This window comes from Oryzias melastigma, linkage group LG5, assembly GCF_002922805.2.
Source record: "Oryzias melastigma strain HK-1 linkage group LG5, ASM292280v2, whole genome shotgun sequence".
Lineage (NCBI taxonomy): Eukaryota > Metazoa > Chordata > Actinopteri > Beloniformes > Adrianichthyidae > Oryzias > Oryzias melastigma.
The window spans coordinates 9586614-9600290 of record NC_050516.1 but is presented as its reverse complement, the minus strand read 5'-3'; the positions used below and the strand labels follow the sequence as shown (position 1 = coordinate 9600290).

General features: G+C 42.5%; 1 protein-coding gene across 5 annotated transcripts in view; it reads left to right on the top strand.

Annotated features, from left to right (window-relative positions):
- The window catches only part of dlgap4b (discs, large (Drosophila) homolog-associated protein 4b), a 707978-nt gene that overhangs the window by 341583 nt on the left and 352718 nt on the right, over nucleotides 1-13677 (top strand). The window lies entirely within an intron of this gene.

The window sequence follows — 13677 nt, the reverse complement described above, 5'->3', positions numbered from 1 at the left end:
CCTACTAGAGCAAATGAAGCTCATGAAGCATTGCTCTTTAGTGAACCAATTTAGACAAAGGCTTCAGTGCTTCAAGAAAGCTTCATTTTCACATCACTAGTACTCACACACTGGTAGGGCTCCTCACCCTGCCGCTGCGTGTACGTCGCAGTCCCTTGTCTTACAGAGGACTCTGCTGCAACCCCTCCAGCCACAGCGAACCACTGGGGGTTGGTGCCGTCACCTCCTCCAGTCACTCTCAGCTGCCCCTTCTCTTCTTCTCGCTCCTCACTGCCAGTTCCAGCTTTATAGGCAGGGCTGTCACTTCAGTGATTGAGCACCAGGTGTGTCCAATCTGGGATTCAGTCTCAGAGGTGAAACATACAACACAAAACCCAAACAAAAAACATGCAAATACAACCACAAAAAGAGAAAAATGTTTCACCTCACAACATACACACTTGCCTCATAGCAACAGGGCTTTGGTTCAATTCCCAGATGGGACATTTCTGTGTGGAGTTTGCATGTTCTTCTCCATGGATGCATCGGTTTTCTCCGGCTTCCTCCATCAGTCCAAAAACTTGTAGATGAATCTAATTGTCCCTTGGTGTAAATGTGGGTCTGTGTGGTTGTCTGTCCCAGAGATCATCTGCATCATCTTCAAAAGAGACGACATCACAGTGAATCTGCAGACAAATACAAATTCATTAGTGTTAAAAAAAACGGGAATGTTTTTTAATGTCACAATGAAATATAGGAAAATAATGGTTGTTTCTTTATGCTGAAATTGAGTCTTGTCATCTGGACTTCTTCCTTCAAGAAAGATTTGAAGTCCAGATGCCAAGACTCAATTTTAGGATGTCACCTGGATAAATGAGAACTTGACTCAACATTGAGCTTTCATGTTGCTGTATGCAAACCTTCGGCATTAATGCATGTCGCTTGTTTACATGCTGACAAACATTTCCTGTCACGTCACATGTGACAGTTTCTTCAGAGATCTGAGTTCACATTTAGACTTTTGGGTATCAGTCAGGATTTTTTTCTTTTAAGTACATTACTTTTTTAACATAAAACCAAGCAAAAATCATTTTTGTTTAGCTTCCAACATTTGTTTTTCAGGAAATTATCTTTTATCCTCCCCACGACGCTACCAAATCAAACTAATTTTAGTACATAAGGTGTCTCTATCTCAAAAAAGCTTGTGTTTGTTCATTAAATACGTTGTTGATAGATTGTTATCTTCCTTCTAGAGTAGTTCAACCTGTGTGAAAAACTCTGGATCTCATCCCACCATGAATAGTTGCAAAAGGCAAAGGTCTTACTACGATTCCAAGATTTTCTGTTTTGAAAGTAGTCGTGGCTCTTTGAAAATCCAAAATTAGGTTTAAGGAAATAATTATTACACAATGCATTATCCAAAGTCAACGCTGCACTCTTCCATTCTCACAGCTAGAACTTCATGGAAAAAAAAAACAACACATTTTCGGTTTTTCAAATCTAAATAAATACAATATAAAACCCTTTGTCTTTTAGATATCTGTATTGGTAAAATACTCAATACTCTTTGGTTGTTTAGTCGACTGAATATGTTATTTTGACTCCTTCCAAGTTTGCAATTTTCTGCAAACAAAATGTTCAAAAATAAGTTATTTGGCGCAGACCTGATCCTCTTCATTCCATCTTTATTCCTCCCTGTCCTCCTGTAACCTCTGCACGTCACATGTGACGTGACAGGAAGCCTGAACTTTATATTGGTGTGAACCAAATAAAGAATCTAAATAAAGAATCTAAATAAAGAATGGTGGCTGTTTACAAAGTCACGCTTAGTTAAGAAAAAAATAAGACGACAATCTTTTGGATAACATGCCCCGAAGTATTTTCAGAAGTATAAGACGTCTTTAAATCTCCAGAATGAGACGATCGGTAGATGAACGTAAACGGGTTTCGTGCGAACAAAACTGCATTTCTACACACTCTCTGTGCACAACGTAAAACTCTGAGACTGTTTGTCAGTCACAAATGTTTACCCTGATATCTTAACAACATACGTACATTATTAAAGACGTGTTACGTCTGAAATAGCATTTACGAAATGCTAGCATAGTCTTTAGCGCTTTTATTTACAAATTCCAATAAAATAAATCTTTTTTACTCACCTTTTGCTCCTTTATGAACACAGTAGCCTCATCTGGTTATCTTAAAGCACGGAAAAAGAAACGTAAAGAGGACAATTTTGTTTGTTTCTCTCCGGTTTGCAGGACTCCGGTGTGCTGCTAGAGCTAGCTGCAGAATGTTACTCACGGGCCTCCGTAGTTCTGAGTTTTTTCTCGGAATTCTGACTTTTTTCTCACAATTCTGAGATTAAAGTCAGAATTCTGACTTTAATCAGAATTCTGAGAAAAAAGTCAGAATTCTGACTTTAAAGTCAGAACCTTGACTGTAAAGTCAGAATTCTGAGAAAAAAGTCAGAATTCTGAGATTAAAGTCAGAATTTTTCATGGGCTTTTTTTTCTTTTTTTTCAGTGGCCCTAATCCTCTTCTGTACGTCAGCATCAAGCTACTGGTAAAATGCAAACTTTAGCTCAGTCCTACGTTGAGAGCTCACACAAAGACAGTTCCCTTGACAACCGTCTACATTCAGTCCCTTTTTACCGCATGCCATCGCTCTCCAGAACTGCCTCTGTGTCTGCTTGGTACAGTTGGGCGCCCATCATTCTGGTGTCAGAAAGCCTCCACACAATGAGTGTCAAAATGGCAACAAAATGTAACTGGTAAGTTATGCAGGAAAAACCCACAACTAAATTGTTTTAGCGCCTCTGTTGTCTGTTTTAGCGCCTCTGTTGTCTGTCCACATTGACACACATCTGTCTGATGTCCCACCCGATGCCTCACTGGAGGCTTTTCACCATGGTAACCTGTCACAAAACACTGTAACAGCACAAAGCCAAGTGCATGTTCTAAGGGTTTTTTTATATGCATCTAATCACAGTCCGGGAGGTGCACTCCTGAATATTTCAGCAGATAATTTGATGCTTTTCTGGAGAAGAGGCTTTAAAGCAGGGGTATTCAAATCCAGGCCTCGAGGGCCAGTGTCCTACATGTTTTCCAACCAACTTTCCATTGAAGCTCCTTATTGGCTAAACATACCTGATCCTGGAAATTAGCAGCAGATAAGGCAGGATTTCTGGAAAACCTACAGGAAGCTGGCCCTCGAGGCCTGGATTTGGGCCTCTCTGCTGTAGGTTTTCCAGAAATCCTGCCTTATCTGCTGCTAATTTCCAGGATCAGGTATGTTTAGCCAATAAGGAGCTTCAATGGAAGGTTGGTTGGAAAACATGTAGGACATCGGCCCTCCAGGGCTGGATTTGAATACCCCTGCTTTAAAGTATGAGAAGATTGCATCCAGCATTATACCTGTTCTTCTGTAGGTGGGAACTTGAGATGTCAGAGTTGTGGCATGGTGATGCACATAATGAACAACATTAAATGAATAAAATACATTTCAGGTGAAGAAGAAGAAGCCAAATGTGAAAGTAAAGATTTGTTAGAAAGCACACCCTTCTTCCTACTGTGAAGTAACATTTTAAAAAAATGTCCGCTTTACACTCTACAACAGGGGTGTCAAACTCAGTCGCACAGGGGGCCAAATCCAAACTGCTAAACATTTATGGAACACATAAAAAAAAAAAAAAAAATTCCTTACACTTTAAACTTTAAAAACCTAAATGTCTAACATTACTATGAATAAAAACAAACATATTATTCCAGAAAAACTTTCAATATTTTACTCTCTATAAAAATATTTTGTCAAAATTATACGAGTTAGAAATAAAATAAACATTAAAAGAAAAAACACTCACATTTCTTGACTTTTACATCATTTTTATAAACATTTTAACGTATACATATCCCATATGTTTGCTCCACATAAAATGTATCCTGTCAAAGTTATACCGTATTTTCACGACCCATAAGGCGTGTCCGTGCTCCCTCGCTTCTCCCCACAAGCTGTAAATGTGTGTGGGGGGGGAATCACATTTGTTCAAATTCAAATTTATGTTAGTGAATTTTGCATTTTATGTCAGATAATTTGTTGTTATTGAGGCAACTTGTGAGGGGGCGCTTCAGCTGTTTCGGTTACTGAGATAAAGACTGTCCCGCATTAACCCAAGAGGAGGAAAAGTAGGGACTTTTTTTATGATTGTCTCCACAAACATAAACAAAACATCACAGTTCAGGAGAGCCAACAGGTTACCCCCCCACTGCAGCACCTGTCTCTCCCCCGGCGTGTGGAGCGAGCAGACGCCGCTGAAGGGAGGATGTCTGTCTGTCTGCAGACAGAACCGCCGCGCTGCAACAGGACAAAGACAGTCGTAACGGATTCCTATTTTACTTCTTTATTTCCGATCGGGTCACTGAAAACAACCCGTGCCAAAAGCTGAGTTCCTGATTGGCTGATGCGATGCAGCACCTGTCAAACTCTGATCTGCTGTGAAATGAAGTCAGACTTTCAAGCGCTCGTCTCAATAGCTGCTTTATATGATCCCGCCCACTATGTCAGGAAAAGTAAAGGGATTGGCTAAAACTTCACAGTACTGAAGAAAGTAGAAATGATTGACATGTCCAAAGACCAATGAACTTCAATGAACTGCTGCACTATTTGCAGCAGCTGCTTTCGTTTCGGTAGAGCTGCGTAAATAATAACTGTTTCTGCTTGGAATCAAACTTTGGTGACCAGCCCTAGTTTTACCATGCTTGCGCCCTATGGTCAAGAGCGCCTTATGTATTTGTTAAATACAGAAAAAGTACCAGTAAGTGAAACTGCACCCTATAACCCAGTGCGCCCTATGGTCGTGAAAATACGGTATATTAAATAGGAAGTCAGCTATTCTAGTAACACTGCTGTTCAGCAAGGCAGCTGACGCACTGTATGATGGGATTTGTAGTTAATGTTGTAGTGATGGTCACAAACACATTGGTCCTGCTGTCAGATCTGGCAGCACAAGGAATTGTGGAATATCGTTCCCTTTGCTTGTCTGGGTGGATTGTGGTTTAGGGGAGGGCTTTGTCAGTGTGTTTTGTTGTCTGGCTGTTTTACTCTGTTTTGCCCTCAGTTGTTTATCTGTGTAGCTCGTGTGATCTTTGTTTCATTAATTTCAACAAAATCTTCTTTTCCTATCTTTATATTGTTGATCTGAGGAAGTTCCGGGCAAAGACTTTTATTTTGGTAGTTGCACTATATCCTGTGTGTTGGTGGCATTCCTGTGGGAACGACTGAGAGGAAGTAAGCTGGAGGCTTTGCTCTCGCTATATCAGAGGAAACAGTGGGTGCTGTTACGCTGTGGTGACCCCGAAAGGGATAAGCCGAAAGTGAACTGCCACTGCCTGTGAGTGAATAAAGATGTTCATTTAGTCAGCAATGTAATTTTTTGGTCAACCGAGCGTTAGCATTAGCTGTCCAATGGGAAATTCTATTGAACGTTAGCATCAAGTGATCAGACTTTAGCTTTGTGTGCTAAATCGATTTATATATTTTGTGATATCCATTATTGATCTATTAAGCTTAAATCGAATCAAATTGAATAATCGATTTTTTTCAACCCAGCTCTAGGTGTGTTTGCATGGAAGTGAGGAATGTCTTCACATGTGTCATGCTAACATGAGGGTGAAACCGCGAAGATCTCAGTGACCAAACTAAACCGGGTTTGTCTTCAGTCGGGCCACAGGATCAAACAGGCTCCAGTGTTGCTGTATGTGATCCAGAACCACAGATAACTCTCAGAGGGCTCTGGCTTTAGTTATTGTGAAGAAATATTTTTATTCACTTATTTCTCTTCTCATAAGACGTCTAAATTAGTTTAACAAACATTCTGGAGCCACACTGCTGTGTCTCCATCTACTTTTTACAAAGATGCAGACACAGTTTGAACCTGTTTTCTCGTGGCCGCTCTGCTGCCTGGGTGGGAGCACATGAGGAGTTCTTCCCCTTCTTCGCCCCCTGCATCCGGAAGAGCAGCGGTGAAAGACAGAGAAGTGCACCCTGCGTTTGCGCTGTAGCCGGATAAAAACATATCCGGGATTTAATGTCTAAAACTTTTTAGGCATTTATGCTAAAACCTTTTCGGTTAAACAAGGTGCCACACATTAAATCCCGTGTCAAATATCTGGGAATAAAAATGGATTTTAAGAAGTGTTTTAAAGATGGTCAGTTCGGACGCCTGTCGAATGCTCAGTGGTAAAGCGTTCCACAGCTTCGGTGCACAGATTGAAAACGCTCGTTCCCCCCTGAGTTCCCACTTAGACCTCGGTACCTCCAGGAGAAGCTGATCAGCTGACCTGAGGCTCCGGGTCGGGGTGTAGGGACAGAGAAGCTCAAAGGTACGGCGGTGCACAGTTGTTTAAAGATTTAAAAACAAATCAAATAATCTTGAAATTAATTCTGAAATTCACGGGCAGCCAGTGAAGGGTAGCCAAGATGGGGGTGATGTGATCCCTCTTATGCGCTCTAACCAGAACCCGAGCCGCAGCGTTCTGGACCAGCTGGAGACGTGAGAGGGATGACTGGCTAACTCCAAAATAAAGAGTGTTACAGTAATCCAGTCGAGATGTGATAAAAGCATGGATTACTGTCTCAAAATGATGTTTGGATAAAATGGTTTCACCTTCACCAGCTGCCTCAGATAAAAGAAGTTGGATTTTACCACTCTAGTAATCACTTCATATTACCACAAAAGACAAGAACCAGTCCAGCAATTGTGTTTGTCCAGAAAAAGTGATGTCCATGATTTAGCCTGTCCTGAAAATCAAGCCTGGTTACACAGAGGAGAAGCAGCAAGTTGTGCTGTTGAAGTTTCAAAAAGATGATGATATCTATTTTCATAGGAGTCACAGTGACAGGATTGAGTCCACACAACTTTTAGGATCAGCACAAAAAACCCTTTAGGGGCTGGTGTGTAAATACCTGGCGGTGACAGACGCGCTTGGACTTGATTTTTACAGACTCGTTCCTTTTCGTCTCAACTTCACTTTGAGTTTCAGCTTTTTGGTGTTCAGCGTTCAGCGGTGCTCGGCATGTCGTCCTCCTGCTGCGCAGCAATGTTTGCTGGTTGTGCCTCATCCTGTTGTTGTCTCAATTCCAGTGCTGCTGCACGCTCTCGCCCAGGAGGTGAAAACAGACGGCGTAATTCACTCCTGGTGCTTGCCAGACGGGGATTCAGCACCAAGGACAGGGCTCAGGGAACAACTCTTCTCTCTACTCTCATGCCGACTCCCTTCTACTTTCCCTCACTGATTTGTGGTTCTGTTTTGTCAATCATTTCCATGGGAAGCTGTTCACATTCTGCTCCAATCTACATTTAAATCCAACGTAACCACATCTATTAGCACTTTTCTCCTGAGAGAAACAAGAAGCCATCTCTCCATCTGTCCGCCTTCTTATCACTTATCACTGAGCTGCAATCTCATGCATGGGCAGGGGGGGGTCCCTCGGCCTTCCCCCCATTTCATTTGTTTTCTTCCCCTCTCACTATGAAACTTCAAAGCCTTTTCCTTTCCTTTTTTTCGGTGGCTCCATACTTTATTCCTGCCTCCCCGACTTCAGCCTTCCTTCATTACATGCTCTGCTGGGCTTTGTCCACTGATAACACCTGACACCCACAGAGTGCAGGAAAATAAGCCGGCCCCATCTCGCTCTACTTTTCATACCAGTCAGTGTGGTCCTCCTGCATCCCGGTTTATCACCTGCTCTGGTGGTCCATGCTGTGATGTCAGAAGGAAGCGATATGGTGAAGCCGAAAGCCTCTAAGTTATGCTTCTGTCCCGGAGAGGCGGCTCGGCTGTTCCCAGGCCATAAATTAACTAAACAGAATGCAGACAGAGAGGAAGTTTTTCTGAGTGTTTGACCTAGTGACTTATGAGTGGCTTTAGATAAAGAACAGGGATGCTTCATGGGATGGCAGAGAAGGATGCCGCCTGATGCGGCTTTCATGACAACCTCAGACCTCAACAGCTCGGCTACGTTCTCTTCTCTGTCTCAATTCATTGAAACTCAATTTCATTGCCCTTTTCACTCATGTGGAGGAGCACTATCAATTACAACCGTACCTGCTAATTGTTTTATTCTCATGAAATTTACAGGAGATGAAGAATAAATCAACGGTAATCGACTAGTGGCAAAATTAGACGACAACTAACTTTTTTAAAAGCTGACGAGTGGTTTGTGAACAGCAATTTTTGGACAGATAATTTCCTAGCTTGTACTGCACATATTGAAAAAAATCCAGAAGCAGGTTAAAGAAAAAGATCTGGACTATAATATAAGTAGATGTGCTTGTATGTATACTATCCACCGATTTAGTTACGCTCGTTCTAAGAAGGAGAGAACGCTGCAGCCTCGCGGGCAGGCCGAACAGCAGGTCTGGAAGAAAGTTCCGGCGCCGAAGATGCACATATGCGCGTGCCTAGAAAAGACAAAAACAAATATTTGTACCTTTAAATGTTTCTACTTTAAAGGTGGACAGAGGAGAGAGAACCCGGGGCAACAGGAATGAACCAGGACAGAATTAGATGAACAGATTAGCACCCGTGGGTGGATGCCTTCGAGAAAAGACAATGGTGATTGCATTAGACGCCCCTCAGCCTTTAGGCACTGGCAATATTGCATTTCCTGTCGAGAAAAACAACATGAGGAAAAGCCCTCTGAGGAGACAGCTGCGGTTCTCTGTAAACATCAGGACGCAGACACGCACTCACAACAGTGTCCTCTGTGCAGGAGGAACCACCCCAGTTCTTCTTCTGCAGAATTCCACAGGTGAGGAAAATGGAAAAGTCTGAAATGTTTTAGTTTGTGATCCAGTTTAACCCTATAGATGTGAAAACGAAGCAGGCTCACCTTAGATTCAAATGAAACGCCCTTCAAAAGACGTTTCCATAATTATGTCTGCTTTCTACAGACAAAGTCCTCACGCCTAAAATTAACTCTTCCTGGAACATTCTGGCTATTTCAAACAGCACTAAAAAATTCATACTCTAAACTAAATAGAATGTGTCTATGTCTAATTATGATTTTTAGTAATCGGCAAACAGATGAAAATTTAACATTAAACATTGATCAAGTTAACATTTGCAAAGTAAGTGAAATAAAATTTCTTGGAGTTATTTTGGATGAAAAGTTAAAATAGAAATCTCACATTAATCATTTGAAAAAGAAAATAAGCAAAAATATTGGAATTCTTTACAGAGTAAAAGATTTATTTAGCAGTCAATGCTTACGCATGCTATATTGTTTTTTTATTTTACCATATTTTAGTTACTGCCTTGAAATCTGGGGAAAACATATTCAGTTCATACAAAGTCTTTATCTTACAGAAAAAAGCAATAAGAATAATCAACAAAAAAGGCAGCAGAGAACACACAAATAATCTGTTTGCTGAATCACGACTGCTAAAGTTTTTAGATTTAGTTGACTTGAAAACTTTGTTATTTATGTTAAAAGCCAAATTAAAATCTCTCCCCAACATCATTCAGTCAGCTTTTTCATTTATTTCAGAAGATAATAGCAACAGAAGGAAAAACAGTTTCAAAGTCCCATTTGCACGCACAACCCTGAGACAGACACACATATCAGTTTATGGAGTCAATCTATGGAACTCACTGGACACAATATTGAAAGAAACTATTAGCATAGCTGCATTTAAAATAATCTTTAAGGATAGGATATTAGATAAATACATGAAGGAAAATTTATCTGGATGATAAATGTAAACCATAGACAAAGATGGATTAGGGAGGGTGTTGAAAAGAAGGTTTGGGGGTGCAGTTGGCCTGAGTCTGTTTTCTTCTTTGTTTACTCACCCCCTCCACGTGTTGCTCACCTTCCCCCATAGCCTCCCCCTTTCTTAGATGCTCTCCCAAATATGGTCTTGTTCCTGTCTTTGTTTCTTAAGATTTGATCACCTTCCCCCGAGTTTCTCCCCCTTTTTCTTATCATGGAAAACAACTGCTTTTTACATGCTCTCCCAAATATGGTGTTGTTCCTGTCTTTGTGTCTTAACCTAATAAAGGTCTAATGCTAACGAAGAAGGTCAGAGCGGAGGAGGAAGACATACTGCAAACATGTGCTGACTCCTCTGTCTCTCCTTTTTGCAGCAAAAAGTGTTTTGAAATTAACCTGACTGGTTCGTGTCTTTTTGTTAACTTTATTAAGAAGTGACCTTTTATTTAAACCCAACAGAGGGGCAGAAATATAAAGTCTTGAAGATTTGTTTTTTTCTGTTAAAATGTCGCCTTCTTGTTTTCTTGTTTTTTTGTTTCTGTTTTTGTTTAGGAAAAAGGAACAGATTATATGAGAATTGTTTTCTTCACTCTGTTCCAGTTGTTCAAGCCCAAGTATGTTTAATGTATGTTTCCTTGTAAAAAGAAAAAAAAAGGCATGAACAATAAACCATATACATAATAGAATGGCTTAATTAAAATACTGCAATAATAATTGTGATGTCTTTGAGCTTCACCTCACTTGTTGAGAAGATTAAGGTAAATATGAAGACATGTCAGCCATGCGAATACTTTTAAAACTATCAAATTAGCTACTCTGACATTCTCTGTGTCAGTTTTTTCCTCTCATGAGCAGATAAAGGTGGTACAAAAGTTCTACATCACCGGACTCCAAATTGACACAGAGGGGTAGTGGGATCTGTTTTACCAAAGCTATTGTCAAAACCTCTACCAATCAAAAAGCTTCCATCTTAAACAGCCCCCAGTCTGTCAGTATTTACCCAATGAATCTTCTGTCATGTTAACAAGAATGTGATTTCAAAAACAGATCAGCTGAGAGATGGTCATGTTGTCAGGAACTGATGGGACCACATTTGCAGGAGACCAGAAACTTAAACATCCATCCATTTTCTAAACCAGTTTTGACCTTTTTGGGGTTATGGGGCTGCTGGAGCCTAACCTGGCCACTCATCGGCCACAATTGCACACAAATTTAGAGCAACCTATGAACCTATAAAGCGTGTTTTTGGATTCTGGGAGGAACCTGGAGTTCCCGTAGAAAACCCAGGTATGCACTGAAACGCAACACAGAACATTTCCCCGTTGGTGATTCTGTTTCAGGCCCCCCAGCCGGGACTTGAACTCTTGCTGTGAGGCAAAAGCGCTAGCCACTCCAACCCCCATCCAGCCCTGTAACTTAAACATTTAGCTTATAAATTCCAACATGACAACACTAAGGAAGCAACAAAGCAGATTTTACTGAGCACAAACTGAAAACCAAAGGATAAAATATGCTGTAGATCATTTATACAACACAGGACAGCTGTGAACAATTGCAACCTTAACTTGAAGACCATCACACTGATACTATGGACATTTTGCGCATGTTCCACATATGAAATTTTGTAGTTTTCATTTATAGGGGACATATACAGAATTCATAGGTATTTCATGCTTGCAGGGAGCAGAATGGGACTTACGTACTTTACTTACTGCCCTTTACGTCATGAGACGCTTAGGCCAGCAAAGAAATCTTCCTATTTCTGACGGTGCTGTAGACCAAGGGTCTCAAACTCAATTCAGCCGGGGGCCGATTCACCACAGGTGAATCTTGAGGTGAGCAAACAGAGAAGTCAGCAGAAGATTCATGAAGCGCAGACCCTGGAGTCTGTCCAAACCACTGCACTAAAGGACACCAAGCAGGCTGTTGTCCACAAATATCAGGCTGAGCAAAGGACATGGGTGTTTCACAGAAGCCTCGGTTGCTGTTTTTGGCCCTCTCATGTCACGGCGACTTACAGAAAGACAGTTGGTGTGATTTATGTTGTGGTTTGTCCTTAAGGTCCTGAAACTCTGTAAAACAAAGGTATTTGGTCAAGTCGTCCAACAAAAAATGAAGTCAGATTTCACAGAGATGTCCTGTGATCTGCTGGACAAAATCCAACATCCACATGACGTCAGTGCAAACCAAATGGACTGCCTCTTCTCATGGGGATCAAAGAGTAACTGGAAATGACCTTTATCACGAGAGAGCTGCTCACGCCTCATGCTTTCACTTCTTTATGTCCACAATCCTACACGTGTGCTGATGCCAAACAGAAGAAGGACTTCAGGAAAAATACCAACAATCTGTGATTCAGAGACATCCAGAACATCAGACTCAATGTCATGAAAAATGCTATCAATCATGTCTCTCAAAAACAATAGAAACAAACAAATTACAAACCATTCTGTCTTTTTTGGGTGAGTCATAATTATAGTAGTAACATAAATGATTGCAGTAAAATGCCATTAAAACCAAGTGCTTTGCAGAAATCACACCCTGTTTCCTGCAGAATTACTCCACAAAGGAAGGAGTCTTTCATGCCTCATTCTGAAGTCTGAAATAGCAGCAGTCTAGGATTTGTTTTTAAAGTGCAGCAGCTCCAGTGCACTGTCAAAAAATGCCAGAAATGTCAATACAAATTTTCCTTTTTGATTATTGAGGCAGAAAGGCAAACTGACAGTTTCATCAGAGTGGGTGAAGAAGGACGAAGCTTCTCTCAGGGGCTGCTGCTCACTGACCGCGGTAGTTAGCTGTAAGACAGCAAGCATGAAGGAGCGCAGACATGCTTTAACCTCTGCGCTCCAATAACCCCCGCTATCCCCCACCCCCTTCTGACAGGATGCCCTGAAAACGAGCACACATCGTAAAAACTTTCCTTTTTAAAAGTATATCAATGGGGGGTCTGGCTTGTTGAGTTCTCCACTGAGACATCGGTGGGGGCCGCGGCTGGTCCTGCCGCCTAGGTCCCGTCGGTGCCTGACCAGTGCTCCCACAGGAGAGGTGCTTGGGGGCGGGGGCTCGGATTTGTCCCTGGGACTGGCTCCTTCTTGGCCCCTCCCTAATTGCGGGGGGTGGGGGTGCAGCACCTGGTGGGTTGGCTCTCGGGGGGTGGGACCCCTGGGCTGGTGGAACTTGGACCCAACGCGGGAGGCAGGGGTCCAACATCGAGGGGTGAGTCTCCTAACTGACCCCAACATAACCCCTTCCTCATATAAACATGCAATAGGGTGAAGGGGAGGGTGGTTTTATTGCAGTGCACTGCGGGGGGGTGGACTACCTACCAGTGGCCCCCTTCTGTGGTCGCTGAATGGATTTGCCCCTACCCTTGGTTTTATGTGCTCCTTAGAGATGTAGGACCCTTGGTGGGGGGTACTTGGACATCACTGCTGGCAAACAGTTGATGTCCTCTCAGTCCCCTTCCCGCCAATTTTAACCGCACCATAGACATGTAGGGCCGCTGGTGGGGGGATGCAATCAGGAGATGCCCTGTTAACTGCACCCTTTAGTATACACACCTCTAACACCAGAAATACACACTCTAACAAACAAACACGCACGCATCACGCACGGAAGGTGGGACCTTCGACCTTCTGTCCCCTACCCCATCCCTGGTGGGGGGGCGGGGTCCCTCAGCCTGGTGGTCTTGTCTCTTGGGTGCGGTCTCCTGGCCCCGGCGGTCTCCTCTCCACACCGGGAGTGGGATCCCCGAGATTTAAGATCTAGCAGGGGATCAAACTACATTTGAGCCTGGGGGTGTCCAGGTCTCTGTGGTGCGGGTTCTGGTCCTTGCTCTCGAGAACTAGTCCTCTCCTTAACTCCACCAGTGGGTGTGCCTGGTCGGGGCTTGTTTACATCACTCCTCGGGGCCTCCGTTTCTC